The sequence below is a fragment of the Halyomorpha halys genome, unplaced genomic scaffold (assembly GCF_000696795.3).
Source record: "Halyomorpha halys isolate HHAL.00 unplaced genomic scaffold, Hhal_1.1 Scaffold162.1, whole genome shotgun sequence".
Classification (NCBI taxonomy): Eukaryota; Metazoa; Arthropoda; class Insecta; order Hemiptera; family Pentatomidae; genus Halyomorpha; species Halyomorpha halys.
This window is the reverse complement of record NW_027109824.1, coordinates 662093-670540: the sequence shown is the minus strand read 5'-3', so window position 1 is coordinate 670540 and position 8448 is coordinate 662093. Positions and strand designations below refer to the sequence as shown.

General features: G+C 29.1%; 1 non-coding gene across 1 annotated transcript; it reads left to right on the top strand.

Moving 5' to 3' along the window:
• Positions 1–3423: 3423 nt before the first annotated feature.
• TRNAI-AAU (transfer RNA isoleucine (anticodon AAU)) lies at positions 3424–3497 on the top strand. Its single transcript has one exon. It is a non-coding gene; the product is annotated as a tRNA-Ile (tRNA).
• The last annotated feature ends 4951 nt before the right edge of the window (positions 3498–8448 follow it).

Genomic DNA, 8448 nt, shown 5'->3' with positions numbered 1-8448 from the left:
AATGAATACGCCTTGTCGTGGGCCTTCTGTAAAGAAATATCAGGCTGGAGAAATCGCCTAAGACCAGACAACCCCGACAGTATCAAATAATTCTATATTGTTATTATAAAGAATGTAATTCAATTTTTCAACTTCTTAGAACTACCTCAATTTCAAATTATTGAAAACAAAATGTAAGATAGGAATATTTATAAATATTCTTCCAAAAAAAAATCCTTTTTCTTTTCCCATAAAATTTTACATAATACGTTATTCTACTTATCTTTCAATTTATATTTACATTTCAATATTAAAATGTATATAAATATATCAATAACAAAAAAAAAAACGAAGAAGAAATAAGTCAAAGTTTAAAAAGTGTAGTATTTTAAATTTGATTAAAAGTGTGTAAGTAAATTCATATTGGTACTGATCAGACCAATTGATTTTTCGTTTCTTCTTCTTCTTATTATTATTTTTTAAATATTCCTACATAGGTAAAATAATGTATTAATATTTATTTATTGTTATTTACAATTATATACAACTCGTAAATTTTCTATGAGAAATAAAATGACATGATAAAAACAATCTACCAATTGATAGAACTCCAATGACGTTACTAGAGAAGAAGATCTCGGGGCCATCTTATTTTCAGATGCCTAGGGGAATTATCATGTAATAAAGGAGAAACCTGGTTTGAAAGGAGTGGGTTTGAGTGGTTGGGAAGATTATCATGGAAGAATTGGTATCTGGTTCTGGCCAAATCGGTAACATATAGAACATTGAGTTCTTGATCGATGACTTGATTTGTGACCTTTGTGAAGGTATGGAGCATTAAGGATTTTATGAAGCAGTTTGGATTGTAAGGATTGGATACGAGCGAAATTCGAAGGTTCAGTGGAGCTCCAAATCTCAACTCCGTATGTCCAGATTGGTCTTATTACAGTTATGTAGATCAGTCTGTTATAATGGATTGGAAGTTTAGACTATTTGTCTAGTAAGTGCTGTAATAGTCGGAATCGACGAACAGTTTCCTGTCTTTTCTGTCTTGTATGAGGATTCCAAATCAGCCATTTATCCAGATATGGTCTTAAGTAAGGATCTGTTGGATAGAAATGAGTAGGGAATTATTAAAGGATACTGTGGGGAAGGAGGTCGTTGGTTTATGACGAAGGATAAATGTGGTTTGGTGGGATTTAAAGAAATTCATATCGATCCTCCAGTTTCGCCACTATTCTTCAAGGATGGTGTCGTGGGATTGGAGGGTTTGGGATATAATAATATTTAAAACTTAAATACTCATTATTTAAAATATCATCTGACTGAGAAATGAAGTGAATCCAAGTTAAAAACAGTGACATTGAACTTTCTCTTAACAAGCTTATTGTGCAGAAACTTTTTCATTGTTTCCCTAAACCACTGGGTAATACTGTTTTAAGAATATTCATCTCTTGTGTTTACTATTACTTTGGTTTATGTTGAATTCGACTGTTAATGTGTTAATTAGTGCATTATTTTTTTCTAAAATTCTAAACTTTAAATTAAAAATGGAAAAAAAATAATAAATAAATATTGGCATACACACACCTATAGGTGTATAGTGTGAGAAATTTAGTTCAAGTATTTTATACAACAAAATTCTAAAGATTAAAAGAGTGCAATTTTGTAGAGAATCCCCAAAACGTTCATTTTTATGCAAAGTAAAGTTAGTTAGGTTTCCTATCTTGTTCATCATCTTTCTTTATTTTTGATTTTACTCTTATTCCCTTTTTCTATTTTTGTGTACCTGTATTATTATATTTCCGTTTTCTTTAATTTTCTAAAACCTTTTGTTATTCTTATTTAATTTTAATCTTCCCTGTACAAGTTTTTTTAAAAATTCTTAATTGACATTGTTCATTTATTTTTATATCATTTAAGCATTTGTATATTTTTAGCCCTGATGAATCCCTGTCGAGGTTTGGTGGAATTTGAAGTTAGTGAAAAAAAAAAACATCCAATTGAATGAAATTTCGGCTGTATTTATGACCTTTCTAAAATGTTGATGATAAATATGTTTTCGATCATATAAACCAATACAATTATTTCTTTTCTACGAACATATGTAACTTTCATTTCACAGGATTGATTTTTAGAAACTAATATAACATGATAATGTTGGAGTAGTGAGCTTTCTAAAGTAAACTATTCAGTTACATTTTAGTAACACTTTAATTATAAAACCAACCACGTCAAGAAAATATATAGTACAAGAACCGGTAAGAAAAAAGGGAGTTATCTCACCCCAATTTTTCGTTACTTTAATGAAAATTAGGTATAATTACTAGTCAAAATTGATGAGTCTGCCAAGTATAGGTAGGGCGAATAAAAAATGGCGGCTGTTTCAAAACCTTAAAAAACATTATTTTTTCATTCGGAGCTCTATATCTTAAAAACTGCCAACAACACTAGAAAATCTAAGAGAACATTATTTAAAGAAGAGTAAATTTGCTGAAATATTAGCCCTAAAAGAGCTATTTACGTCCAATAGTCCTCGAGATATGGTTTTTAAAAAGCAAAATTAGTTAGGACTAAATGAACAAACATTATAGAATAAACAAAACATTAAAATAAAAAAAACTTTTCAAAACAATTCTTATGTATGATTTATTAGTAACTCCACCTAAATGAATAGTTCTTTATTTTATTATTATTTTTAAAATTTGTATAACCTTTATAAACATATTAATTTTTTTTTTAATATTTTTTGTTCTACCAATTCTATAATGTTTATATCGTTTTTTCATTTAGCCCTAACGTAGCACTGCAACGTGGGACGAAACGTTTGTTAGCAATAAATACTTTTATTTTACTATTTTGATACCTCTATTGACCGCCACTCGACTTCATACGGTCAAGGTAGATCTTCTAGAGTTATCTCCTTCCAATTATTGTTTAAGACTATATATTTTGGAATTCTATCGATGTGGTGTAGATAATTGTTTCAAATTAACTGTAGCGGTTTATTTTTTATTTAACTTTATAAAAACATATTTATAAAGACATTATATATATAGGTAATTAAATTAAAGAGTTTTTGATAAAAATTCTTGAACAAAGGTTGAATCTATAGGTTATGTAGTACTATTTATATGAATTTTTATCATCTATAACCTACTTTAACTGCTTTCTTTCATTTCACTTATCGTTATTTTACTCCTTTTTCAAATTAAAATAGAATAAATCAAATGTAATAACCCAAATAAAATTCAAATAGAGTATATTTTTTAATAAAAGGAATTTATGAATTATTTTTGTGATAAATTTGTGTACATTGATGTGAAATGGAGAACACATTATCTATTCTTAATTAAATGGAAAATTAGGTAATGATAATGATCTAGTAAGGAGAAAATAAGTCTTTTGTCTCTAGAAGGTAAAAACCTGGCCCTCCTTCCAGTTGGCCCATTAGCTCAGTTGGTTAGAGCGTCGTGCTAATAACGCGAAGGTCGCGGGTTCGATCCCCTCATGGGCCATAATTTTTTTTTCTATATTATAATTTTTATTTAAATATTTAACTTAAAAACAATTATTTGGTAATTTTTTATCTTTAAAATTATTGAAAATAAAAAAAAAATGTCAAACGTTATAATAATATAATTATATCCTCTAATACAAGAAATTTCACTATCTTCCGAAATAATTTTACTCGAACTATTAAAAGATAGGTTTTCTTAATAATCCAGAAAACAGTATGTATAATTACAATAATCTTTAAATTCAAACAATATAGGATGTTAAATATTCCCTCTATTTTTAAATTTGTTTATTAAAAAATATATTAAAAAATTCCATACAATTTAAAAAAACAAAAACAAATAAACAATGGAAAAACATCCATCTGTCAAATTCTGAATGAAATTTTAACTAAAAATCTAAATAACAAAACTTTTAAAAAAGTACTCCGAACTGCCAGTATTGCAATAACAATTTAACAATAAGCCATGTTTTACAAAGATGCCCATATTTTACACCACACCTCAATAGCTTGGGACTAAGCCAAGATATCTCAAAAACCATTGGAGACGATGATAAGGCAATAGAATTGGTGTTCCAGTTTTTAAAATCACAAAATTTACTGACAAAAATATAACTTGATCGGAAGAAAAAAATAAATAAATAAATAAAAAAAAAATTAAAAAATTAAAAATAAATAAAATTTAACGAATATTAGCAAAATTAAATAAAATATAAATGGCGTTGATGACCAATGAAGTTTGGCGCCACTAAACAACCAAACAAACAAACAAACAAACAAAAGTACGTTGTATACCTTAAAAAGAATGATTTTAATTAACCTATAATTTAAAATTACATTATAGTATTTATGATAAAAACAGAACTATGCAATGGTATCAAAATGTGGTTTTAAAATTGATTCCTCAAATATTAATCAATTGAGATCTTTCCAATGTCACCCATACCTTATATACATATATTCTATATTAAATATATGTTGTGATAAAATATATGTTCGTGTTTGTCCTCATATGGGCTATAATCATGATATAACAGTGTTATAAGATTTATTTAATGCATTAATATGGCTTACAACGGGCCTGGTTGGCCTTACATGTTTAATATAACAGATAGATTTTTTAGTTTAGATTTAACAGTTGACTATGGGGAGGGAGGGGGGGGGGTATAGTCTCGTGCAAAAGGTACTCCTAACTATTTTCAACGCTATAAATATTGATTAATTGTGAATAACAACCAGGAATTTAATATATATTAACCTTAGTATCGGCGAAAGCGAAATGTTAAAAAAAAACATAAGAAGGAATAAGGAAGATCTGACTGCTGTAAACTACTGGCTTTATTAGGGGTATTCATAATGTGTTAAATATAAAATGTTTTATCATGTTAATTGTTATAAGTATAGGATTGTGAGTGGCCCTATTAAAGCCATGTTAAACATATAATGCTTAAGAGCTTGCGGATTTTTTTAGCAACTCGTTTTATAACCTTTCCTTCCAAAACTTCATGGTATTGTTTGCTTAAAAGTTTTGATTAAGGTAATTTATTTTAACATACCTATATTGAGTGAAAAGTAAAAGTTGGGCCTCTGAATGCCTTGTTGATCTTCTAGCTTGTGAGGAAGAGAATCAAGAACAACTGTCTTTACATTATTATTATTGTCATCCATTGCTTTATTAGTTACACGAACATCCAAACAATACTAACATAATCAATATTCAAACTACGTGCAAGTAACCTAACATGACAATATATAATATGGGGACGAGCTCAGCTGGTCTGTTCCCTGACGTCATTATCCATTTAACAAACTTAGTTACAAACAGACTCTAAACCATGTTATATGTTATATCGTTTTAACATGCTAAAAGAAGGAAATATTTCTCCATTTAACATATTTTTTTTTAACATGTTAAACTAAAGATCATGAATACCCCTATTGTGTTCATTCATTCAATACATCTCTTTACATACATTCGATCAGGTGATCTTCTCAATCAGCTGACATCGAAGTAACCGCCAACTCAAATAAAATTAACTGATAAAAATAATAATTCTTAAGAAAGGATAAAAATAAGGGTTGATAACGAAAATAATGACATTAATAGATTTAATAAAATAAGTAATTGACTTCTATTGGAAAAAAAAGTTAATTTGGGAAAAAGACTAAATAAACTAGTATTAAAGTCAATAATAGGATAGATAAATATATAATTTATTGCAGGATGTCCTGCAGCTGCCTGGACTTCAGTCTTCGGGATGAGGTTGGGTTTCCCAAGTCACTGCTCCTGGAATTTCATGAATCGTTTTTTGATATATTCTTCTATTGATTCCATTTGTGATTAGCTATTTCTTACAAACCAAGGAGCATTCACTGCGATTCTTAGTACCTGATTTTTAAATAATTGTAATTTTTTTCCTTTTCGTAAAGGATGCCGCTTCTCAGACTTCACAGCTGTGCATTAGCAGTGGCCTGAGTATTGAATTGAAAATGACAACAGTTGTTTCTTGTTTTAATTTTGATTTTATATACAATAGGATATAACCTTGCGTATGTTCGAGTTAATTTAATGTTATGAATGAGTTATTACACAATAATTATACACCTTTTTGAATATCATCTCCTTGATTTTTATTAATTATGGACATTTTGTGTTGGCCTCTGTTAGCTTTGGCTGAAAAGACTGACTTTGTATCATATGATGATGTGATTCTGTTATTAACCTATTTCTACAAAAAGGGTTTCTCTAATTTCCTACTAGTACGAAAAGGGTCGGAAAAAGTTTTAAAAAACCTTTTTTACCATGGCACCCTTTTGAGGCTTTAAACATTTCGCGGCATTCCTGTTGAGCTAAAAAAATATGAAAATGCGGCCACTTATTCTCAGAGTGTTTGAGTTTGTAGATAAACAATAGAAAGAGTGCCATAATAAAGTAAATGCACTGTATATTTGATATTTTAATATAATTTCTATTTGATTTTGTAATATTTTGAGAAAGTATCATTCACTTATGGCTCCCAATTCGGGAACCGCTGAAATAAATTATGCTAACATTTTTTTTAGTTTTATCTTTGGTTTGAAAGACTGATCTACATGACTATTATAAGGCCTATCAGGACATACGGAGTTGAGCTTTGGGGCTCCACTAAACCATCAAATTCCTCCAGAATCCAATCCTTACAGTCCAAAATCCTTCGTAAAATCCTTAATGCTTCTTACTTTGTCACAAATCAAGTCATCCATCAGGACCTCAATATTCCATATGTTGCCGATTTGACCAGAACCAGATACCGTTCCTTCCATAATAAACTTCTCAACCACCCAAATCCATTTGTTTCTAATCTGACTTCTCCTTCATTACCTAATAATCCTCCTAGGCGTCTAAAAAGAAGATGACCTCGAGATCTTCTCCTCTAGAAATGTTATTGGAGTTCTGTCAGTGGGTAGATTCTCCGCATGTTTTTATCATCTCACTATGTCACCTACAGCAAATTTACTTGTTGTATATATGTGTATACAGTTGTAAATAACAATAAATAAATTATTAAAAAAAAATCTTTGGTTTACGTAGTTATTGTTTATACCATTTCCTCGAATTTAGATGGATAGCCAACATTTTTTAAAGTGTCTTTATGTAAACATCGGTTTTCCATTATAAAATAAATTTTAATAATCCCAACTTAAAGAAATTTAAATCATCTTTCGTTATTGAATAATAATGGCTTGATCGAAAAGAATCGAAAAGCTCTTAAGCTCGGAAGGGGGTGCTATGCATATCCGAGTGAGGTCCATTTAGAATCAATTTTGCTTATCAAATAGTTATCCATTAAGTTTTGTAACTTTATAAATTAGTCATTCTCGGGATCTCAAATTGTTATTAATTATTACAACAGCATTTCTTGTGAAAGTTTTACTTGGAAATTATTAAATTGGATTAAAATTATTAACCTGCTTTTTAATCAAATATGTCCTTTGAATAAACTTTAGTGTAATTTGTTTTTTTATTTAAAACGAATGAAAACAGTTTTGAGCACAATTGTATAATAGCCACTGTGTCTCAATCACTATTTATTTTTTAAACGTTGTCATCTGTGCAGAATGTACAGTCACTTTAGACTTATTTCAGTCTTTTTAATTTTATTTATTTGTTGATATTTACAACTGTATAAAAAAATACAACCAGTAAATTTGATCATAATGACATAATGATATGATACAGGATGTAGAGAAACTACCCAGTAGTAGAACTCTAAAAACACTTTACAATATAAGGTCACGAGGCCATCTTCTTTTCAGGCGCCTCGGAGGATTGCCAGGAATGGAAGAGGAAGCAAGGTTAGAAACGAGTGGGTTTGGGTGGTTAGGGAGTTTATTATGGAAAGAATAATATTGGGTTCGGGCTAGATCGGTTACATAAGGAACATTTAGGTCTTTATGGATGGTTTTATTAGTAACAAAAAAAGGAGCATTGAGGATTTTACGAAGGATTTTGGATTGTAAAGATTGGATACGAGAGGAATTCGAAGGTTTAGTGGAGCCCCAAAGCTCAACTCCATATGTCCAGATGGGTCTTATTATTGTCATGTAGATCAGTCTTTTGTAATGAGTTATTTCAGTCTTTTAAAATTTAGTTCAAACTAATAAAAAAATATACCGTTAATAAAAAAAAAATCTGCTTAAACTTATTATTAATTTGTATTAATCTAAAAAGGGGGTTAAAAGCATAAGAGAAAAAACAGACGAAACCATTTATTTATTTTTTCCTTCCTAATACAGGCTCTTTTGATTAATTTGGTAAATTTTAAAATCGTTTAAAAATTTTACAAATACAACAAAAAATAATATAGAAAAAGTAACAATACTAGGGGTATTCATGATGTTGTGTTAAATGTTAAATGTTTTACCATGTTAAATGTTATAACTATAAGATTGTGAGCAGCCCTATTTGA